At 34.2% G+C, this 25,817-nt stretch overlaps 2 long non-coding RNA genes across 4 annotated transcripts in view; one reads left to right on the top strand and one right to left on the bottom strand.

Annotated features, from left to right (window-relative positions):
* The window catches only part of LOC141380475 (uncharacterized), a 189,669-nt gene that overhangs the window by 109,421 nt on the left and 54,431 nt on the right, over positions 1-25,817 (top strand). The window lies entirely within an intron of this gene.
* LOC137489111 (uncharacterized) overlaps positions 2,078-25,817 on the bottom strand; it is a 68,963-nt gene continuing 45,223 nt past the window's right edge. Inside the window, exons 2-8 of the long non-coding RNA XR_015523398.1 lie at positions 10,293-10,440; positions 5,067-6,051; positions 4,678-4,821; positions 3,850-3,966; positions 3,717-3,758; positions 3,403-3,533; positions 2,078-3,072 (exon numbers count right to left, since the gene is read on the bottom strand). This is a non-coding gene — a long non-coding RNA (uncharacterized LOC137489111). The remainder of the gene's footprint in view (positions 3,073-3,402; positions 3,534-3,716; positions 3,759-3,849; positions 3,967-4,677; positions 4,822-5,066; positions 6,052-10,292; positions 10,441-25,817) is intronic.

The raw sequence follows: 25,817 nt of genomic DNA, 5'->3' as shown, positions 1-25,817 counted from the left end.
CTATCATGTTAATGTTTCCAACATCATCCCACATCCCCAAAAAATCTGTTGTAATTCATAGTAAATACTATCACAGTGTGGAACTGAAAAAAGACACTGTGTAAAGACATGGCAAACAATATATACACAGATCTGTGTAGTGTCATCAGTGTATTGTGCATGTGTGTGTTTGTATAATGTGAAGGTTTACATTGTGTTTATGTAACATTTCAATTCCAATTCCATCTCAAAACCATGTCAAACAATAACCCATATCATCTTCCCCCACACACTAAAAATAACCACAGACACTTGTTATTTTAAATATCATTTATTAAGGAAACATAGGGATGGCTGACTTGAAACTGACGTTTCAGCACAGTGTCGAGATCCTGAAGTGCAAGTGTTTCAAAGCACTGCACCGAAGCATGATCCAAAACACTCAGGTCACGTGACTTAAGTGTTTCAAAACACTTGGCGCCTGATGTACAAAGACTTGCGTTGAATTAATACTAAAACATTGCATATGGACAAAGTTGTGTGTACGCAGTATAAAAATCAGATGTATGAAACAATGCGTACACGGATCCCACGCATATTCTCTTTGTACATCGAAATTAACGTGAACCTGAGCGCATGTGCACGAGTGCAAAACCCCCCCAAAAAGAGGAGAACAGCGGTGCACTGTCAAAGTGTGGACCGAACAGGCGGGGAAACAGAGGATGCCGAACACTCTTTGAGAAGAGAGTTGCCTCAATTGTGGGTGACACTTTACTGTCTGGAGTAGTATCCGTGTCTTTGGGAGACACAGATAGATTAAAGGAACACTTTGTTAGGGCGGTATAGCAGCACCTCTCCGCTCTTATCAAGACAGCACCTCTGGCATTTCAGGTGCCCAATTGCCCGCTCTACAACTCTGCGCTCTTGGTCAGTTTGTGGGTTTTTAATGGGGATTAACAGCCAAATCTTTAATAGATAACTGTGATCTCCTGATATGCAGTTAAATAATTTTGCTCAATAAAAAAATTTAATTAAAAATAAAATAAAAAAAACTTACTGGAATAATATCTTTAAATACATCACTCACCAAAAAGCCACCCATCAAACATCCTGCCACCTTGGAGCCTTCGCATTCGACATGTTTCTGCCATGTTTTTACCACACTGCTAGCATGTTGCAGCACATTGATAGCATGTTTCTAAGATGACCAATTTTCACACTGCTAGCACATTGTAGCACATCGCTAGCATGTTTTTTGCTATATTTTAACCACACTGCTAGCATGTTGTGGCACAATGGTAGCATGTTTCTGCCATTTTAAAGCACACTGCTAGCATGCTGTAGCACATTGGTGGCATGTTTCTAAGATGTTCAATTTCCACATTGCTACCATGTTGTAGCAGGTTACATGATTTAACACACTGCCAGCATGTTGTAACATTGGTAGTATGTTTCTGCCATGTTTTTATCAAATTGCTAGCATGTTGTACCACGCTGATAGCATGCTTCTAACTTGTTTTTAAAAACTGTTAGCTTGTTTTAGTACATTATTACAGAAACGCTAGCTTTTCATACACATTGGTGGCATGTCTCTGCCGTTTTTATTCACAATGGTAGCATGTTGTAGCACATTGGTAGTATGTTTAAAAAATGATCACTTACCACACTGCTAGCATGGTGTACCACACGTTACATAATTTACCACACGACTAGCATGTCATAACACATTAGTAGCATGTTTCTGCCATGTTTTTAACTGCACAGCTAGCATGTTCTAGCACATTAATAGCATGTTTCTGCAATGTTTTAATCTCACTGCTAGCATGTTGTACACTGTTAGACATTTCAAAGGGTTTTTACAGTAACTTACTGGCAACACTGTTGCCAGTAAGTTACTGTATTTTAGATTTACAGTATACAACTGTAAATCCGTTTACAGCATGTTACCGTAGTGGTTGAAAATGGTTAACTACTGTAAAAACCTAAGTTAACAGTTAGCTACTGTAAACCTTTTAATTTTGTCCTAAATATTTTATAATATAATTTTATTAATATTATTTTAATACTATAGACCTAAAAAAGACACAATTACAAAATATTAACAAAATAAACACTCTTTATTTAAAACATTGGAGATGCTTAAAACAAGCTTAAAAATGTGTAAAAACATTACATTTCAATCATTCAAAATATTTTATTTTAAGAAAAAAAACATTGAAAATGACAAAGCACATTAACATACATGTACAAAACTAATTTAAGTGTCTGACCTGCATATTGTTGAGAAAAAAACCCCAATTGTACTAAGTACTACTGACATTAAACCAGACACAATTACAAAATATTCCATTCTTTAAAACATTAATAATGCTTAAAGCATTTAAGGAAAATGTGTGAAAATTACATTAAGCAATAAAATCAACACATTAAAAATAAATAAATCACACAAAGCACTAGAACATACATGTACAATAAAAATTTAAACTTCTGAATTGCATATTGTTGGAAAAATAAATATTTGTAACTATTAGCCGACTCAGAAACAACCCAACTTTAAAATATTACTAATTCTGGTGTCAAATGCTCAACAAGGTCTGAACTCACATGTTTAAATGCAATTCATCTTTATTTCTATTGCACTTTTACAATGTAGATCAATGATGTCATAGCAGCTTAACATAGAAGTTCTTGTAAATTGAAGCTGCTTCAGTCCAGTTTTCAGAATTGAAGCAGTAAATGTCACTGCTGAAAGTCCAAACACTGAAGAGCAAATCCACCGATCCACCAATCGTAGCCAAGCGATCCAGTGGCAACAGTGGCATGGAAGAAACTTCACCAACTGACGAAAGTGTAGAATAAAATCCCTTGAGAGATACCAGGCTCAGTTGGGCACGACCAGTTCTCCTCTAGCCAAACTTGTGCAAGGCCGCAGTCTAGGCACCGGAGGCTTGAAAGTTCACCAGCGGGTGGTCAGGCTGGCCCATTGGATCAATGCGGAAACTCATTGATCACGTGTGTCTTTTAGGATTCACTCCTCCATGACCACCACAGCATCTGGTCAGGATTTGGCCCAGTCCAGGATTATGAAGAACTCTGGATAAGGACAAACAGACTAACATAAGCATAGAAGAAGCTTGTTTAAAAAAATACTGGTTAATTATTTTGAAGCATGGCAGCTAGGTTGGGCTAGTTTTCAGCTGGTACTGAGCAACTGGCTCCTGCTCATAACCTGCTCACTACCATGTTTAAAAGAGAACTAACCAGAATGTCCTGTTTATTTTTTTCCCTAACAAGGTTTTACAAAAACATTGTAGCATTTGTGATGGGTTGATTCACTGCAGGACAGATTAGACAATTTGTTTTATGTATTCCTAATAAACTAAAACAGACTGAATACTGATACAACTATTGAGAGTGTCTCACCTAATCCAAGTTCTCAGTTAGCTGGTGAAAGAAGGATAACACACTGTTGTTCATGCTTGTCATTCTCTTCACTACTTCTCCTGCCTTCTTCTGGCTCACTCTGGTTGTTGCTGTGCATTTTGTTTCATCTTCTGGAATTATTTATACAAAAAATTTATTATTTTATTTATTACAAAATATTTAGGCAACATGAAATGGGGAAAAAGACATTTAATACAAAGATTTTTTATTTAGCTAGCAACTAAACATGTGACACATTTTGTATTAAAAGTAACGTTACTATATTGAGAAACAAATAGATGTACAGTACTTACTGTTGTATGAGGTCCAGTTTGCACAGGCAGGCTCCCGGTATTCTATATTGAGACCATAAAAAAGCCAAAAATACAGATAAGAATACCATGCTACAATCCACAACCTCCACACAACTTTTTTTTATTTGTTTACCTTGGTTGCTTACTGGTCTTGCTTATTTTTTAAGCATAAGGCTGTGCTGATCAAGATGTTCCTTCGAAATGCTGTTTGTTTCTTCAGACAAAACCTGCTGCTGTGCCAGTGCCATATCTAAACAGAAAAAAATCTAATGGTAACAATTATGTTAAACCAAATGTCAAGAGTTGTGATAAAAATATAATTAGCAAACAATAAATAGCAAAAAGGTGGTTATTAGCATAATGCATAGAGGTAAAGTTGGTTTTATATTAGCAGATTCAGACTTCCCCCTTAATAATTTAATTTCATAAAAGTATTATTTGCAAACTCTAAATAGCGAAATCATTTTAGCAGCTAATGACTATCAAAGTACAACATGCTCACGGTCAAATAAACAGTGTTAATGTTGATTTCAAGTCATACTGGCAAGCTAATTCTGATCGAATATTTAAAGTAACATGGTAAACAGTATAGAGTCTTCTAAATGAACGAATGTGCGAATATAAAACCAACTTTACCTCTATGCATATTGTATAGATTTACGTTAACGTTCTTATAGGTTACGTCGCGATGTTATTTTCTCAAGCTAACGTTATAAGTTACTCTAAACCAGAGAAAAATAAGTTTACAACATCTAATATATATAGTATAAATCAATATAAGTTAAACGTTGCACGTTAAAATGAGTTTGAGTCCAATTCAGTATAAACTTAGCTCAGTTTAGCTAACAGTTAACATTACCATTTTAAGATCGCTTCAGCCAATGTTGCCGAGCAAACAAATGCTAATAGAGGTGCTCAAATCAATGTCGAATGTTGTCAGCACAGACAGACGCACTTTTACCTGGATTATTTGATGGTCTTTCATTCATATTCTTCTGGGGGAAAACACTCTCTGCCGGACCGTTGTCTCGTGCTAAGTGTCCTCCAAAACTGTCTGCATACCTCTGGTTCCCTCCTAAACCAAAACCCGCTGCAACACCGGTTCCTATGTAAATAAATAAAAAGATATGACGAGAACAATGGCTAATAATCATAAACAGTCTTATTTAAAGTAATAGTAGTGTTAATGTAATAAATTAAATAAAGATAACATCTAAATAGATGATATATTTCTCAAATGGGCGAAATAACGCCAAGCCAGAGAAAATTATAATAGCCAACTTTATACTTTACATTGTTCTATTCTCGTCCACAAAACATTCTGTAAAATGAAACACTGCCTCAGCTTACCAGAGTAAAGTTTGTTAAATCCAGTATGTTCTTCAGGCACACTAATAAATTGTCCTCCAGAATTGCTCCAGGGTCCTCAGGCAAAAAGTGGTGCAGAGTAGTCGAATCGCCGCAAGGTGGCGTTGAAGCAGTTGTGGAAAATACAGTATAATACACAAATTTTTACAAATACAGTACATCGCTGTATATGTTGTTCGACGTCACACTAAATTCCCATAATGCAACGGTAAATACAGTTATTTACCGTAAAAGGAATTTGCAGTATTACACTGGGTGAAATACAGTAAATAACTGTGTAATTTACAGAAATGTCTAACAGTGTAGCGTGTTTCTGCCATTTTTTTAACCACACTGCTCTCATGTTGTAACACATTGTTAGCATGTTTTTACCACACTGCCGGCAAGTTGTAGCAAACCAGTAGCATGTTTCTAAGATGATCAATTTCCACACTGCTAGTGTGTTGTTGCACATGCAACATGATTACCACACATTACTAGCATGTTGTAGCATGTTTCTGCCATGTTTTATCACACTACTAGCATGCTGTAGCACATTAGTAGCTTAAATCTTACATGTTTTAGCACACTGCTAGCATGTTTTAGTAAATTATAAACATGTTTCCAATCAGCGTAGCTTTTGCAAATAATAACTGTTGTTGCATTATGATAGTATGAAACAGTTTTTTGTGGGGGTAAGATGTTGTCATACTGTATTATACACCATCTATCAAATTAGTGGATTAGAACTAATCAGAACTCAATTTACTGTAAGTAGAGAAGAACAAGCAGTGGTGAACATGATATGATTATAAGCAGACAAGGGTAATTTCAGCAAAAACTGAGACTTTTGGTGGTGCTGGTACATACTCTCACACTCACTTAACTGTGGTGCCAAAATCTGTGGCCATCTGTCACACACTCATCTTTTCTCACTGTGTGTATACTACACTCCCTTAAACAGCAAATCAAGGATATCCACAGCTTGCTGCAGAGAGAGAGAGAGAGAGAGAGAGAGAGAGAGAGAGAGATGTGATGTATGTCATCTGTTATATTCTTGCTGACTCCCTGGACTCGTTCCAGCTCGAGCAGCACAAATCTCTTGATTACGTTAAATTAGCGCAGGCACGCCAATTTAATGACCTGAGATTAATTTAGTTCTCCACTGATTGCTTGTACTTTAATTAGTATTTCTTGATAAGTTAACCATCGCCATTAGTATTGCTCAAAGGATTTGATCAAGCTTCTAACCCTAATCATACGTGTCCACTGGCATGGAGTTAGTGAATTTAGACATTGTAGACGTGTGAGTAATGACTTGTGCAGTGGATTGTAGGAATGACAACAGTGTAGAGTAAGATGGGTAAAAGATGGGAAATGCTGAACTGAAATGAAAAAAAATAAAACAAGTGAAGACAAGTCTGTGACATCAGTCCTCAGTGTTTCAAAATCTTTTCTTACTTGCTTCTATCATATTTTCTGAAAAACAAAGTTAATGTGTACATATTACACTTTTTTTCTTCAGCCATATGTCACACAAACATTCAGGATTTATTCAAATGTGTAGGTGTATATTATACATAAAGTTATACAGATTTAAAGTTCTTATAAAATATTGGTGGAATGCTAATGCAATATTAATGCAGTATATTTAATTCTACATTTCATTAGAGCCACTTGTAGTGCCTGCTGCATCATACGACCAATGGAGTAAGGTTCCTTAATCAACAGATGTCATGTTATAGTTAAACACGATTACGTGATTCACTGAGAAAATTCTGTGCTCGCTGCCTGTATAACGTTAACTTAGATTATGCTCAGTATCCTCGGCCCATTCTTAATTTTGATTCTGTAAAATGTCCTAGAAATACAGCAAAAATGGACCTCATTAAGTCTCAGCCTTTATTACAGCTCATGACGGACATTTCTTAAAGTGGGAATAACAAAAATCTTACCTGAGACGGTGTGTGGAAGCTCGAATGCCTAGCAAGTGCATCGTTGTGATCGATGGCTTTTGCTTGTTTATTAATGCCTGTGACAGCAGTGACGCAGTTTTGACAGTGGAGTGTTGTTGTTTGATTCGTACTTGTAAACAGGTTGTCATGTCTGTGGTGAAACTGTATTTCATGTTTGTAAAGCAACCCCATCGTAAATTAATCTGTTATATACAAACAGACAAAGAAAATGTGGTATCTGTGTCTGTTCTAATCGCAGATTTTGGAATTGTACCCTCGAAATATTACGAGTACGTTCTGGTTTCCTTTACAGTTTTATAATTACAGATGCAAGAATTTTATTTACATACAAAATATGTATGACTGATTTTATTCCATATATGTAGACAGATAAATCTGTACACATTTACACAATGCAAAAGCTAGTTTCGTTTACAGTCGCACAAGCTTTTCAGGCCAACGTAAAACGACAGTAGTATTATGTTTCCGTTACTTCTTTGATGTCATCTTGGTGTGTCATATTCAAAAATATCCTACCGCCAATCCTTTTGCTACTTGTTTAAACTACTTAATTAAATTGAGTTGAATCAACACAATTTTTAAGTTGTTTTTGGGACAACCTAACTGTTGATGTTGAATAATCTTTAATTTGTGAAAATGACAACTTAGCTTGAGTTAACTTAATCGATTTGTGTTGGGACAACATGAAGGAATTGCATGGAACCCAGAACTTTTAGGCAGCAAATTATGGAGAAGCAGCTTATGTGAACGTTTTCGTTTACGTGAAATGTTTTTGTTTATGTGAAACATTTGTGTTTATGTGAAACATTTTTGTTTACTTGAAACGTTATATATATATATATATATATATATATATATATATATATATATATATATATATATATATATATATATATATATGAAACGTTTTTTTCGTTTATGAGAAAAGTTTTTTTTATTATTATTATTTTTTTATGTGGAAAATTTTCATTAACCTGAAAGGACAACCTACACCAAAACAGGGCTTCAGCATCCCATTAAGTTTTGCTAGAATGTCACAACATCCATATATTCCTCCCATCCTGCAGATCTGAGATGGTGTGATTGTGGGTCTGTCCTGAACGAGGCTCTGCAGCGCCTCCTCTCTGCGGTGCCTCTGTGAAAGTGTGTCACGAACAGAGGAACCTGTGAAGCTCCACCGCAGCACCACTGAGGGTGTTAGTGCTGGTGACACATCCAAACCACCTCCTAACATCCTCTCCCCAAAATCCAAACAAACCATATGGAGTCCAAACCGTCCAGACTATTTTAAGAACGATCGACTGGGGTCAAGGTTGGTTAAGGGCGAAGGTCAATTGCAGGGACGCATTGGCCAGTATCTGTTTGTACATACGCTCATGTTTGCATGATGAGGAAAGTCCCATGAGGAGCTTGACCTCTTTAACCTCTAGTGCCTCTAAAGGCCGGCTGGCGCACGCAGACGTTACAGCCCGAGCAGATGCAAGCAAGCCTGCCACGCTCACGTCGATCTGCATACCAAATGTAACACCACCCCGAATCTCGGCCGAAAATTCAGACTGGCTGAACTCTGAACTCCCGACATAATTAGAGAGCGCGAGGCGGCTCTATTTGTCTCATTTTGTGGGTAATGTGGTGAGCGATGGGGGAGGATGTTCATCCCCACCTGACTCAACCCTCCTCCACATCACTCCTCCTCAGGGCCAAGAGGATTTATTGTGCACACGCGAATATGTGTGTGTGTGTGTGTGTGTGTGTGTGTGTGTGTGTGTGTGTGTGTGTGTGTGTGTGCGTGTGTGTGTGTGTGTGTGTGAGAGAGAGAGAGAGAGGGGGGAAAAGGCACGTGCCAAGTGTCTGGTGCTGATTCATACACCCCCCAAACCCTGAGGCCACAACGAATTTACACACAAACACACTCAACACACACACACAATAGAGTTTTACAGCATATACAGTTATTAACACTGAGACACAGCTGAATATGAAAGAACACAAACTCGGTGGTTTACAAATGTACACAGTATTTATTTACTTACACACACACACCGACACACACACACACACACACACACACACACACGCACGCACGCACGCACGCACGCACGCACACACACACACACACACACACACACACACACACACACACACACACACACACACACACACAAACACACACACACACACATTCTATTTATTTTGACCAACATAGCTATTTTATGTTCACAAGTAATATTTTTGGGTGTTTGCAGTTTATTGTACTTATCTCTACCATGTGTGTCCATGTGTGTGTGTGCTATGGTGATGGTTTTGGGTTTGAATTGTGCATGATTGTGGTCAGGATTTGTGAACATACGGAAGCACTGTTACAAAATAAATAAATGAATTAAAATAGAAAAAATCAACACACTGCTGTCAATATTGTGGTGCACAGCATCATGGTCCACTAGCAGTATAGCCAGTAGCCATGGAAACAAGATGATATATGTAGGTTTGATTCCTCATGGAAATTGTCTTCTTAATATTTGTATTGTTTGTTCCTGTCAATCATAAATATTGACATTCTTGTTACCGAAGTATATATTGTTGTTTAATATTGTTATAATATTGTTGTAATATTGTTTTTTACTTTGTTTTTGTAGAAAAGCATTTACCAAAATGGTGTAACTATATATACTGTATTTGTAGTTTTTAATTAGGGCTGCGTGATAGTGGACATTGCACTGTTTTCATTCACTGCGCTTTATATTGTGATACAAATGCAATTTCACCAGATGACTTGAATAGCTTGTAAAGAATTTATTATTTTAGATTGATTTCAACACAGGCTTATTCTGAAAACGTAGTGCTATATACATTTCTGGAGAACATCATATACATAGCTGGAACTACTTTTTTTTTTTACATGGCTGGAACTACTTTTTTTTTGCAGTTTTTGTTTTCGTGAGATCTCAAATTTATCTCGCAAGTGCCATTCGTGCCTGCTGTACTCGTATAAATCTATCAGAGGCTCCTGTCGACTGACTGTTTGACTGACTGATTGACTGACCCACACTCCTCCTTCTTCCCTAAACCCAACCCATAATTTTTTAAAAAGCACAGATTGACCCAGCCACCCACTTTCCTAAACCCAACCAACAATTTTAAAAAGCAATACAGAAAAAGCAAAGCCCTCGCCAGATTTTTACTCCGTTCTACCACATTCTCACTCTGTTTTTTACTTGTTCATTTAATTTTTTGGATTTTGTTTTTGTCTTACCTGCTTTTTGGTACTATTCTTCACTGGACTCGAAGCCCGTTATCGGGGTCATCTCCTCTCTGCGTCTCAAGTCCACCGATGTACATGGCGAGGTAATTAGACAAACTTGTAGAAACGAGAAAGCCGTCCATATGAGGTGAGCGGTCAGCTGGTAAGCGTGAAAAGGAATGGCATAATACGGTTAGAGACATTACGAAATGCAGCCACACATACTTCTGGCTACATAATTTACGATCTCCAGAAACTTATATAGGGCTACATCTTCAGAATGAGCCCATGTTAATTGATTTGGATGATTCTGTAGGTGAGCATAACGGCAAATATAATTTAATATGGTTTTTTATAGCATGCTTTACAATATTATATTTGTGCATGTAGATTAGTTTAGTCAGTACTGAAGCCAAATCTGGAGCTTATCTAACAAAATAACTTACTATAATAGTTCAAAAATTAGTAGCCCAAATTTATATGCTAGGGAAAAATATTAAATAAAATTTTCAAAAAAAAACAAAGATCAAGAGAAACAAAAGATGTATAAAATTTATTTGAAATTTTGTAGTTTGTAATTTTGCATGATTTTAATTGTATCATCTTTCAATTTCTAAAGATTTTCTGTGACTAAAATGTTATTTTAATAAATATGTCTGTTTTGTTCAAATGCCCCAAAATATATTACCTTCACTGCTAAATGGATGAAAATATTCATTTAAAAAATTAGGTGTACTCATTTATTCTGAGCACTGTATATTATGATTTTTATCTATGTGAAGCTCTATTATTTCTTTGCAGGACATAAAAACATTTTAAATGTAAAATTTAAATGTACAATTCATCCAAAAATATGCATTATAATATTTTCTCTTCATCATTTCTATTATATTTTATTATTTTTACTAACTTTCTATTTTAATATTTACTAAACTATATATATATATATATATATATATATATATATATATATATATATGTGTGTGTGTGTGTGTGTGTGTGTGTGTGTGTGTGTGTGTGTGTGTTGGTAGATTCACAATTCGTAAGCATTATTTGATTATTTACATAAAACACTTGAATATATTTTCAGTCATTTTTTAATGTACAATTATTTTTGGTCAGTGTCAACTTATTCCAGTGACCACCAGTTTTTCTTCAGTGAAAGAGTACCAAAACATTTTCATGTTTTCATATGTCTATATAGTTTTGTTGTTGTGTATTGTAATAATCTATTTTTAATCTACATTTTAATTAGATGTTTCCTCCTAATCCATCCTTCAGAAATGGTGAATCTTTTTTCTAATCCTCCCAAACACACACACACACACACACACACACACACACACACACACACACACACACACACACACACACACACACACACACACACAAACACACTTATCCTTTTGGTTGTTATTGGTGTGAATGAGCGAAAAGGATTCTCTTAAAATGTGTGAACTGCACTTTCCCGTCCTCATTTTTCCCTCTGCAGTCAGATTTATGCACACACTCATACGCTCACACAGCCAAATCAGACTTTATTAATAAAACAAATGTCTTCCTCAATGTGCTGCAGCATTCAAGTAGGTATGCTAAGCTGTTTATCATGCTAACATCACCACTGTTTGTTTGTTTTGTGCACGTATCCTCAGATTCCTCTATTTTCCATATCCGCTCCTGACTCAGCAGTTAGTTGGTAATGATGCCACGGTGCTTTTAATTGCTCTGTTAATTGATAGGAAGCAGAAAGGCTCTAATTAGATGTAATGATACGAGGCTCTCTCTGTCACCGTGGAGCTAATGATTTAGCACGCTAGCTATGCTTCGCGGGGACATTTCCATATGAAAAGCATGGGTGTGAGTGTGTTTGTGTGTCTCTGTGATAGTGGGAGAAACATAGATCAAGTTGGAGAGCATTTGTACAGAATAATAGAGAACGTTGAGGGGAATTGACGCTGTATTGTTTCATCGCAGTAAACTAGCGAGTCCTTTGCTGCTTTGAAGCGTCAGACTTGAACTGGGTTTCGCTGCAGATGTGCATTGCTTCCAGTGAAAGCTGTGTAAATCTGCTTTTCTGAGAAAAGAAGCTTTGCGGAGAGCACGCTTGCCTTAATAATTTTTTTGAAACGCCACCCTTAAAGGGACAGTGCACCCTAAAATGCTAATTCTGTTAACATTTTCACCCTCATGTCCTTTCATGTGCCTGTAGATGATATTTTCTTGATAAATACTGATATTTAAACACACTATAATACACAGTATGTTAGATTTGATAGACTTATTTAACTAACTAGAAATACAAATAGCAAGATGCATATATACAGTGCTCAGCATAATGAGTACAACCAATTTTTAAAATGAATATTTTTATCCATTTCTCAGTGAATGTAATATAAATTGGTGTATTTTACAAAACAGATTTATTTAACAGAAGTATTTTCTTTAGAAATAAAACACCTTTAGAAATAATACATTTAAATTCATGCAAATATTGCAAAAAAAAAAAAAAACTACAACATTTTAACAAAATTATATATTTTTTGTTTCTTTTGATTTGTGCTATTTTTTATTGAATATTTTCCACAACATTACTTTGGACAACTCATTTTTGTTCCATTATTGTAAGTTATTTTGTTGGATTAGCTCCATATTTGGCTTCAGTACTGACTATATGCACAAATATAATATTGTAAAGCATCAACTCATATGATCAAAGCATCAACTCATGAGGTGTACTCATATATGCTGAGCACTTTAAGTAGTGTATGTTATCTGGCTGGTGACCATACTGTAACAGTGTAATAGGGTACCAAGAGGGTTTTTTCTGATTCAAGACAGAAGGCTTTCAAAGCTTGGCATCTTTACAGTTAATATATGCGAGTCATAAGTGTAAATCAGTGAAACTATACTTTATTCGAAAGCTGTATAAATAAGCTTAATAAAAAAAATGATAATATTCAGCTGAGATTTAAAAAAAAAAATTGGAATCTGAAGGTTAAAAAAAATCCAAATACCAAGAAAATCATGTTTAAAGTTATCTGAATAAACATTAGCCATAAACATCACTAATCCAAAAATTTATTTTTACATATTTATATAGTTTTACAGTAGGAAATTGACAAGGTATCATGATCTTTACTAGGGCTACACGATATTGGAAAACTTGCGATTTTTTTATTTTTCAATTGATTTTTTATGCAATAAATATTCCGATATGAATACATTTTCTAAGATGGTTTGAATAGTACTACTTGACAATTTTCTGAGGAGTCTAAACTATTTAGGTACAGAAATTATATAATCACAATGCAAAAAACTACTTTTGTTTTGTCTCGTTTCTAGTCCAAATGTTAAAACAAATCTTTGACCAAGTAAAAATATTGTTTAGTTTTCACCGTCAGATGAAATGAGTAAAAAAACAAGAGTTTTTTTTTTGCTAGTTTTTAGGAAATTATCTTCCAGTGGGTACGTGAAATAATCTTGTTTTCTCTTTGACTTGTAGATATTTGGACTATAAACAAGACAAAAATTCTAAGAAGTTTTCTTTGCATAAATCATATAATTCTATATAAATACAATAATTAAATACAATAAGCTCCTGGTGAACTATAATTCAGACTCAACATTGCATATCTTTGCGATGTGTCTGTTGCACAGGATGCTGAAATTATGCTGAAATAATATATATTGTACAGCCCACTCTAATGATTTTTGGCATAAAAGAGAGATCATTATTTATGACTAATACAATATAATTTGCCAGAAAAAACTCATACTCGTGCAACATTATTTTGGTCCAGGGTGACATATATTCAATTTAACTTAACAAAACTTAACATTAATGATTTGAATGTTTTACTCTTGTCCAGGCTTTCAATTTTAAAGTAAGAAATCATTTGATATCCTATATTAATCTGAAATATTACATTTAAAAACAGGGTTTCTAAACAGGGCTTTGTGAGTTGCAGTTACTTTAAAAGATGCAGCAAGTAGGAAAAATAGATTAAAATTTTTTTTTGGTTAAGCATACTACAATAATCTTTATGACTTAGAACAATTCTTTAGAGGTATTTTTCATATTAACAAATGCAGTAAAGTATGACCATTTTTTTAATTATTGTTGTGAGTTAAGTCTTCATTTCCAGCACAATTATTGCACCAAGCAGGCAAAAATATAAAGTACGTAAAAAATGAGATCTGAAGACTGACAATAATAAAGATAAAAAAGAAAATAAGCTATACATATCATAAACAGAATTTATATGATATCTAGAAGATGTAATTTAGTGCAATAAAGTAAGCAATTGTCATTTAATTGTGTTTATTTAGGATACAAAAATAATATAACCTTGGCCTCTGCAAGATAAAACAGTCAGACATTTAAATCCAGAAAAATCAATCCTATCACCACCATTTCAGTAACAAAACATCTTCATTTTAGATGCCCTGAAAATTATGTCTAAATTACATCTAATTTACATTACTAAATGACATCTAAAATTTGCACTAAACTACAGCTTCTAGATATCAAATTCTGCTAATGATATGTTTAGCTTATTTTTCGTTGTATATTTTTATTATTATCAGTCTCTTTTTAGATTTTTGTACTTACTTTATATTGTTTCCTGCTTGATGCAATAATTAAAAAAAGAATGCGGTGAAAATTACGGCTTAATTCACAACAATAATTGTAAAAATGGAAATACTGCATTTGATAACATGAGAAATACTTCTAAAGAAAGTATTTAGAAGTATTCCTAAACAATGAACAATCTTTATGATGTTTAGAAATAAAACTTCTCATAATTCCCCAGTAATGCATGCACATTCACATATTCACTTGATGAATCTATTCCTCAAACATCTGAATCATAAAAAGGCTGTGTCTGTTGAAGAGAGCTGCAATCTTATCTCTCAAAACAGAGCCCGATAGGCTATCATTCATCTGTTTGCAGAAAGATGCTCTGATACAGAGAAATTACTGCCAAACATTGAGTGACGGAGGCTGTGAAAGAGAGCGGGAGGTGCGAGGAGAGGAGAGGAGAGCCGGATTGACCTTGCTTCAAATCCCGCTTTTGCTTGTTTGACATTGGGGCTTGTTGCTGTGTTTATCTCTGATAGCCCGAGTGCCCGCCATTTACTCCAAGCCACGGGGGTGAACAAAACCAAAAAAAAAGAAGCCCTTTCATTTCATGATGCTTTGTTTTTGGCTCATGTAAGTTATGACAGAAGCTCTGCGATGGGCTCATATTTCAGTCTAAGAGATGTGCTGTGATATTGGCTTCTCTCACCGGCTGATTTGTTTCCCTCATCAGTCCCGCGGGTAATTTAGCTAGTGAAATCACACCTTTTCTTTCTCTCCGCTCCTCTTCGATTTCCTGTCCCGGCGGTGGCCAATCACACCGCCGTGTCCTTGGGGTCCAGCCTTGGGTATAGGGGGGCTGTTGAGGGGGTCACGTTCAGCCAACCACCTTTCACCCGATTATATTTATTGTGCTCAAGACGAGCCTCTCTGTCAGTGCTCAAAGAAGATATACTGGACACACACTGTACTGCATTACTGTAGTACTGAAGTACTGAGGCCGGGGAGGGTTTCTGACACTGTCATGTAAAGCAGTATTTGTAGATTAATTTAAGACATTGTTCACTTAAAATTGAATATTTAGAAGGTATTTTGAAGGATGTTGGAAACTGGTAGTCATTGACTTTCATAATATGAATGCTATGGGTGTCAGCTTACTGGTTTTTAACATTCTTCTATACCTTCATTTGTCTTCAAGTGGACGCTTAATAAATATAGAATTTTTATTTTTGAGTGAACTGTCTCTTTAATATTGTGATGTTTCTCTTTTGACCTGCTTGTGATATTCTAGAAGATATGTTCATATTTTAAGCTCATATACACTACACTAATGTTTGAAAATAAGCTTCTCCTGCTCACCAAGACTGCATTTATTTAATCAAAAATACAGTACAAAATTGTGTAATGTTATTGCTCTATAAAATAACTGTTCAAAAGTAGTTTATAATTTAATAATTTATTCCAGTGGTTTTAATGATGAATTTTCAGCTTCATTACTTCAGTCTTCAGAGTCACATGATCCTTCAGAAATCACTCTAAAATGGACCAGAGGGGGCCAAGTCGGAGCACTTACTCTGGTCTCCCGGGCTCTGCGATTGGTTGGGGGAATTCCAAATTGAACCAAAACAAAAGGTGACTGTAGGCTTAAGATTGGCAAGGAAAATTCGAGACATTGCAACCTGGGAAGTTTAAAAAAGAAAAACGAAATCACTCTATTATTATTATTATAATTATTATTATTGTTAAATGTAATAGAAATAAAAGCAATAATGACTGGAGTTATAATTTCATTTGAAAATACATACAATAATGTTCTTTAAAAAATGAAACATGAAAAAAAAAAAAAAAAACTTTGACCGGTAGTGTATATTTATGGTCACTATACGGTCATATAGCACAATTTCGTGAAGAATCAAAGGGGCTTGCTGTATTTTTTTTTGTTTTTGTTTAGATATGCAGCACATGTGTACATGCACACTTTAAAAACATGCTGACATGACATCTGCATATAGAAAACAAATCTAACTCAAGTATGGACAAACTAAAATATTTCAGTTGATTTTTTAAATATGAAATTTTTGTTTGTGACGTTTGTTCAAAATTAGCAGGATAAATGTATAAAATGAAAATATAGCCATTTAGAAGTGTTTTAAAGATGTTATGAGTCCAAATGGACCACAAAAGTGGATCATAAACAATAATATCAAATAAATGGACTACAAACAACAACAAATAATTAAATAAATACAATTTTAAATAATAATGAAATAATAAATTAATAAATAAATACATGCATACAAATGTGAAATAAATAAAAAAGAAGATACCATCTATACATATTAATATTTGTGAGTTAAATAGTCACAATGTCTATAAAAGCACAAAATAAATAAAAATAATAATAAACATTTTCCATAAACATTTTTGATTATTTAAACTTGTATTTTTGTTTTGTCAAATAATAATAATAATAATAATAATAATAATTATTATTATTATTATTATTATTATTAGGAAAAATCCTTTTTTTAAATTAGACATTTTTGTGTTCACATATAATCTAATTTACAAGAATTATTGTATAAAAGCTTTTAAATAAATAAAAAATATTTCATTAAAAATATTTTAAAAATGTAAAAAATTAAAATTTAAGTAAAACTAAAGTGTGTTTTAATATTTCAAATGACTTTGATGAATATAAAATATTTCATCCTTCAGCATCCCAGATAAATTTAGATAAAAACGAAACTCTCACTCTAAATGAATAAGTGAAATTGTAATATACATAAAATGCTTCAAAATATCCTTTTGCCTGTTTAATTATATGACCATATAATGTGTCATCAAGTGCAGAGTGTGTACTTCTGTTGAAGTGTGTGCTTAATATTTGTATACGTCTGTGTGTGTGTGTGTGTATATATGTGACTACAAAGGCTGGTTAATTCAGATGAGGAGCTATGCTGGTTATCACGCAGAAACACGCCACACCGAGTGTCTGCATGCTTTTGTTTCTGCCTGTCTGTATTTTAATGAGCTCGGCCTATCGCTGCAGTGCTGCACGCTACAGCGGCTCTTCACGCAGGACAAGTGTGACAACAGCCCCCCACAGATTACACACACACACACACACACACACACACTCAATCTATACAACACAGAAGAGAGAGGAGGAGCTACTGTCAAATACAGAGCATAAGCACTGATGATTCTGAGGTAGAGAGCTACGCTGCAAAACAAAAAAATAGGGTTTTTTAATTTGTTTTTAGTCCAAATATCGAAAACATCTTTAATTAAGAAACATTTACTAGACAAGCAAAACATATTGTCTTGTTCTCAGAAATAATAAGTCGTCAATTTTGTTTTTGTTTTTTCTTTAAAGAAACAAAATAATCTGACAATGGCGTTAGCAAAATAATATTATATCAAAGTGATTTGTTATTTCTGAAAACAAGACCTAAAAACATGTCTAGAGATTATTTCTTGATTTAATAGTCTTCAGATATTTGGACAAGAAACAAGATATAAAAAGATACAATAATAAAGCATCATAGAGATTAGGGTTATGTGCAATACCTTCTATGCCAAGACATCACATTACGGGGAACATGAGTATGGAACACGTTATGTTTTTTCCTGGGAATAATATTTCTAAAGGAGCTGGTGACGTTGGATTGAACCAGATTTAGGTAAAAAAATACAAACATAAAAATAAAACAAAACCAAACAAATGAATTATGTGTTATAACAATGGAATGAAGCAAGGAGGGAGTACTAAACTTCTGAAATGTGTTTATTACTTTATATAAAAGGCTTTTTGGGTGATGGCAGCTTAAAGACACCTCTCATGTAGAGAATTAAGTGATGCAATGCTCAGGTGTGAGTTTTTTACAGGCACATTTGGAACAAGAATCATTTGATAGTGAATTAAATGACTGTATTTAATGGTCACAGACAGTGCATCTCCAAAATACTTATTTATTATGATTTGAAATATATAACTTTGTCCCTGTCCTTCAAACTATGTTTTACACATTGGCTTGTGATCATTTAAAATATAATTGGTAACAAGGTTCCGTTGGCTACAATGTTTGCGAATGTATTTATAATGTTTGCGAATGTATTTATGAACTAAAAAATAAAAGTCAAACCAATCTTGTAGGGCACATTAAGAACAAGAATCATTTCATAGTGTTATTAAAGATATTTAAGGATCACAGTGCTGCATCAAAATTCCCTTTTATTGTGATTTTAAACATAACTTTGTCCCTGTCCTTCAAACTATGTTTTACACATTGGCTTGTGATCATTTAAAATATAATTGGTAACAAGGTTCCGTTGGCTATAATGTTTGCAAATGTATTTATAATGTTTGCGAATGTATAACTAAAAAATAAGTCAAACCAATCTTGTAGGGCACATTTAGAACAAGAATCACTTCATGGTGTTATTAAAGATATTTAAGGATCACAGTGCACTTTGTCACTGTCTTTCAAACCCTATATTTTTTAATCATTTATTGGTAATGAGGTTTCATTGACTATAGTGCTAGCTAATGTATCTACTAATGTGAACTAAACATTAACAATATTTCTAAGCATTCGTTAATTCATAATAATCTTAACATTTGCTAATGCACGATTAAAATCCAAAGTGGTACTTGCTGACATATATTTTAAATAAAACAACATTAACAAGATGAATAAGTTCAGTTATACATGTATTGATCATTGTTCATGTTAGTAAATATAATAACTAACAGAACCTTATAAAAATTATTCATCATTTTTTGATACTGTGTTGGTCAGAATTATGGTATGTCAGGTATGTTGCTTAAATTTTACATCAATATGTGTGTTATGCTGAGTGACAATGGAATGATGCCAACAAATTATGTAATTTTTGTTTTAATATTGCAGTTTGCTTATTAGTTTGCAATGCATCATTAAATATTACTGAGTTATGATATTAGAACCAGATATTGAAAAAGAAGCATTTTTAGATACCCTGGCATCCTTGCTTTTCTTGTCTCTTTGCTCCTGAAACATAGTATTGGGACCAGAAATTACTTTCAATATTTATATGAACTGTACAGTATTTATTCATTCATTCACTGTAAAAAATGCTGGGTTCAAATCCTTCATTTTGTCCCAACACAAATCAATTAAGTTAACTTAATTAAACATAAAACAGTTAAATTGTTTCGAAAAAAAAAACCTCAACAATTGTGTTGATTCAGCTCATTTTCAATAAGTAGTTTGAACAACCAGCAAAATATTCTTGTGAGTGTTTATTCATTAATTTGCTTGCTCTATTATAATAATAAAGAAAAAGCATAAACTCACACACAAAAAGATTTAATAGTCCTGGAAAACAAAAAACAAAAACACATTTGCAAAACAATTTTTTGCATAAACTATTTTTACTTAGAAAATTGGTACGGAATCAAAATATAATCTAACATAAAGCTAATTGTTTTATAAGTAAAATAAAATAAAATAGTTCTGCATTAAAGGTTTCATTATTCATTTTCAATTTTACAGAGTATAACAATGCTTAATTTTTTACACTGTAAAAATGCTGGGTTCATGTTATCCCAACAAAAATTAATTAAGTTAACTTAATCATTCATTCATTTATTTTCTTGTGGGCTTAGTCCCTTTATTAATCTGGGGTCGACACATTGGAATGAACCGCCAACTTATCCAGCAAGTTTTTATGCAGCAATTGCCCTTCCAGCCGCAACCCATCTCTGGGAAACATCAACACCCATTCACACTCATACACTATGGACAATTTAGCCTACAATTCACCTGTACCGCATGTCTTTGGACTGTGTGGGAAACCGGAGCACCTGGAGGAAACCCACGCGAACGCAGGGAGAACATGCAAACTCCTCACACGCCAACTGAGCCGAGGATCGAACCTTCTTGCGACCTTCTTGCTGTGAGGCAACAGCACTACCTACTGCACCACTGCTTCGCCCTTAACTCAATCATTTTTTTTACAAATTTAAGTGAATTGAACACAAAACTATTGAGTTGTCTAAAAAAAAACTATTGTGTTGTTTCAAATTATTTTAAATAAGTAGTTTAAACAACCTGCAAAGCAGCAGTTATATTTTGAGTGTATGTACACAAATATTAAAGGTTAAAACGTTTTTTTATTTCATTTTTTATTAACAAAACTCACCATAGACTGATAATGCTGACTATTAATGATAATTAAAATATGCAAACTAATGAAAACAACTACACTACCTGACAAAAGTCTTGTAGCCTATTCAAGTTTTAAAAACAACAAACTTGACTTGAAGTTGATAATTTGGAATCAGAAGTGGCTTATATGAAAGACAAAGGCCTCTAGATTATGCTTATTTTTCCAAAATCAATTATGATCATGCCTTGATTTTTAATTATTTATTTAGGACAGTGAAGTCTGACTTTACTTAGACAAAAGTCTTGTCACTTAACAGAAATACTGTACAGTATAGAATATAAAGTTATGCTGCAGTGGAAAAATAATTAATATTGTGTATGACACCCATGAGCTTGGAGGACTGCATCCATACATCTCTACAATGACTCAGATAACTTATTATTAAAGTCATCTGGAACAAATTCTTGCAGTACTTTTAAAGTTCATCAATTTTTTTTGGATTCATCTTCAATGCCTCCTCCATCTTACCCCAGACATGCTCAATAATGTTCATTACTGGTGACTGGGCTGGCCAATCCTGGAGCATGTTGACCTTCTTTGCTTTGAGGAACTTTGATGTGGAGTCTGAAGTATGAGAAGGAGCGCTATCCTGCTGAAGAACCTGTTCTCTACTGTGGTTTGCAATGTAATGGGCAGCACAAATGCCTTAATACCTTAGGCTGTTAGTGTTGCCATCCACTCTGCAAATCTCTCGCACACCCCAGCCTAAATGTAACCCCAAACCATGATTTCTCCTTTAGTAAACTTGACTGATTTCTGTGAGAATCTTGGGTCCATGTGGGTTCCAATAGATCACAGGTGTCAAACACAGTTCCAAAAGGGCCGCAGATCTGCACAGTTTAGTTCCAACCCTAATTAAACACACCTAATCAAACTAATTGAGTCCTTCAGGCTTGTTTGAAACCTACAGGTAAGTGTGTTGGAGCAGGGTTGGAACTAAACTGTGCAGGGCTTCGGCCCTCCAGAAACTGAGTTTGACACCCCTGCAATAGATCTTCTGCAATATTTCTGCCACTTTTCCAAATGATCAACTAGAAGTCAAGTTATTATTTGTAGCTCTTACAACTGGGATTGAAGACAAAGCTTTTGTCAGATAATGTATAGCCTTCTACAGTTGAAGTCAGAATTATTAGCCCCCCCAACACCCCCCCTATTTATTTTTTCCCAATTTCTGTTTGACAGAGAATGTTTTCAACACATTTCTAAACATAATAGTTTTAATAACTCATTTCTAATAACTGATTTATTTTATCTTTGTCAGGATGACAGTAAATAATATTTTACTAGATATTTTTTCAAGCCACTTCTTTACAGCTTAAAGTCACATTTAAAAGCTTAACAGGCTAATTAAGTTAACTAGGCAGGTTATAGGTAATTATGCAAGTTATTGTATAATGATGGTTTATTCTGTAGACTATCGAAAAAAAGTATAGCTTCATTCATTCTTTTTCTTTTCGGCTGAGTCCTTTTATTAATCCGGGGTAGCCACAGCAGAATGAACCGCCAACTTATCTAGCATGCGTTTTACGCAGCGGATGCCCTTTCAGCTGCAACCCATCTTTGGGAAACATCCATACACATTCACACACACTCATACACTACGGACAATTAAGCTTACTCAATTCACCTGTACCGCATGTCTTTGGACTGTGGGAGAAACCGGAGCACCCGGAGGAAACCCACGCTAACGCAGGGAGAACATGCAAACTCCACACAGAAACCAGTCACAGACCCAGTTGAGGCTCGAACCAACGACCTTCTTGCTGTGAGGCGACAGTACTACCTACTGCACCACTGCGTCACCCAAAAAGTATAGCTTAAAGGGGCTAATGATTTTGACCTTAAAATGGTGTTTTAAATATTTAAAACTGCATTTATTCTAGTCGAAATAAAACAAATAAGACTTTCTCCAGAAGAAAAAAATATTATCAGACATACTGTCATCAGACAAACATAAATTTTCTTGCTCTATTAAACATAATTTGGGAAATATTTAAAAAAAGAAAAAAATCAAAGGGGAGCTAATAATTCTGACTTCATATAATAATAGTTATAAAAATGCTAACAAACATAAGCCTTCTTGTTAAACAAGAAAAATTGAGTTAACATTTTATGAAAAACACAATGCAACCCTACTCATTTGATATTTATTTTGAGCTAAATACATGGACATTCATTCATTGTGTTATTTTAGCAATATGTGTAATTTTTTAATAAAACCTTACCATTTAGTTGGTGATGATTTTTCAAAAAAACCTCCACTCCTTTTACTCCACTCATTTATGTATTTTTTACTTTTTTAACCATTTTATTGCCTTTAGTCTATAGTCTTCACACATTCCTCCTTAAAGCCTCCGGACAGCGAGTCACATTTATTTTAAGCATCGCATTAAACTGCTTTTTCTGTGTTTAGGGTCCAGTGAGTGCTGCCTATGTGTATGTGAATCTGGCTTGTGTCTCTCTGCGTAATTGCATTATTATTAATTCTGTCTTCAGCGGAATATTGCAGGAAATTATGGCTGCGGATTTTTCTTTGAGGGACAGTGCGTCCAATTAAAGAGCACCCCTCCTCCTTTATTAATAATAGCAGTGGTGAAAAGAAGAAGTCTGAGTCGGCTGCCATCTCTTTGCTGTGAAGTTATCAGCGCGGAGCAGGCACAAGCTGGTTTCACATCGCTGAATGCTCACTCAATGGTGAACATACACCATAGCCAGAACCGCTCTGTCTGAATAAAGAAACTACCTCCCTGTATGCGGGTGAAGTCTCTCTAACACACACACAAGCTGCTTTAAACACAGAAGGGTGATTATTTTCTCATAAAGGTCTGGAATTCCAATTTAAAGGATCTCAAAAACACTCTTCTTATTGTGGTGGTGCCTCATTTACAGTGCCGAAAGTCTACTAAAATTGGCACCCTTGGTAAATATGAGCAAAGCTGTGAGGAAGGCTGTGTGAGGAAAATTAGCTCATAATATTAATGAAATAAACAAAGACACTTGAGTTGAGGCTTTTTTCTTGAAACCCTTGAAACTCTTTAAAATAATCTGGAGCTGTCACGTTGTGAGTTTGTTTCTGATCAGTTAGCTATCTGCTTTAACAAAAGGGCTGTTGTAAATGTCCTCAGAAATGCATTTAAGATGGGTATAAATCCGATTGCTTAAACCACTTGAGGAGGTGCTCTGGGACACATTCCAGATGAAACCGCACAGGTCTAACAGCATCTGGTTGTTAAAATCTCGTATGTTACTTTTTAATCTCCCAAGATGTTTAAAATACACATAACACTGCATTATAGGATATGTAACAGTCAGATATCACAGCACCAATGCAAAACGCAACACCACAGAAGAAGTTTTGGGATGTTTATTTTATTTTTCTTATTTCTTGTTCAAACTACTTATTGAAAATAAGCTAAAATAACACGATTCTTGATATTTTCTGGGAACATCTTCAGTTGTTTTATGTTCAATCCACTTAAATTGGTAAAAGCAATTAATTGGGACCACATGATGGAACTGTGTGGAACCCAGAATATTTTTACAGTCTACACTGAAAAAAATACACTTTGAACCAACTTTTAAATGTTACTGTAATTTGTTACAGATATGTTTTGTTTTATTTTCCTCAAAGTATCATTTAAATTAGGTTCAAACTATGCATTTATATTTAATATGAATCATAAATATTTATTGTGGCCAAAAAAAATTACATTCACACAAAGTAAAAATAAATAAAAAATGATAATCTTGCTTTGGTCCAGTAATTAATTAAATTACTTTGGTTCAATTCAAGTAATCCAAGTAAAATATATTGAAATACAATGACATATAATGTTAGTCTAAGCTGTTGCTAATTATTTTATTTTCAATGAAGTTAACTATCTGCTGGTTCTTTCAGTATGGCTATAAATGTCAAGCAAGACGGTAACAACAAAACTCACAAGCACATAAACAGTAGCTTTTATCCACGTGATCACGACACGAAAACTGCTGGTTTAATGTAAAAAAAATATTACTAAGTTTTACCTTGGGAGTTAGTTTTTTGCTTTAAGGCAAATTGAATAAAACTATTGTTATATTTTATATTTATAACAATAGTTCACTTATTCAATATAAAAATGTACTTTCAATGAAAGACCCAGTAGTTTTTCTGTTTTCAGTGTAATTTTGACCCGTCATTAACCATTAAATGATTAAAATAATATGACCACTTAATATCAAATAACAGCATTAAAACATCTGTATTTGATTGGAGTGGAGAAAAAATTGTAGGAAAAGAGTTTTTTTAAACCACAGTTTGTTTGTTTTTTTTTATTTTTGGCAGAGTATTTTACACAATGTAAATTCTTTAAATGATTATTCTTTCAAATGATGTCTTGCTAGTATCTGTAGGCCAAAAATAAATGATTCAGTTCTTTAATAATAGCAATCTCTGTTCCATGTCTTGTGTGATGATATTGTATTACCACGAGTGAAGTACCAAGCTTGTAGCCTATACAAAAAAAATCATCTGTATATGCTGAATAAAATAGCTTACATTTCTCTAATAATGTGGATCGACCTTCAGCAGTGACATTTGCATGACACCGATCTGAATTAAACTGATCTTTATTAACTTAATTAACAGCAACATTTATAATTAACTGAATTAAATCAGTTTCAATTTAACTAGAACTACCAGCTTTCTACACTTCTGCCTGCCTGGATTGTTCCACAATTTGAAGTGTTATTTTCTACTC

Source organism: Danio rerio, chromosome 23 (genome assembly GCF_052040795.2).
Source record: "Danio rerio strain M-AB ecotype USA chromosome 23, GRCz13ab, whole genome shotgun sequence".
In the NCBI taxonomy this organism is placed as follows: Eukaryota; Metazoa; Chordata; class Actinopteri; order Cypriniformes; family Danionidae; genus Danio; species Danio rerio.
This window is presented reverse-complemented; position numbering and strand designations above follow the sequence as displayed.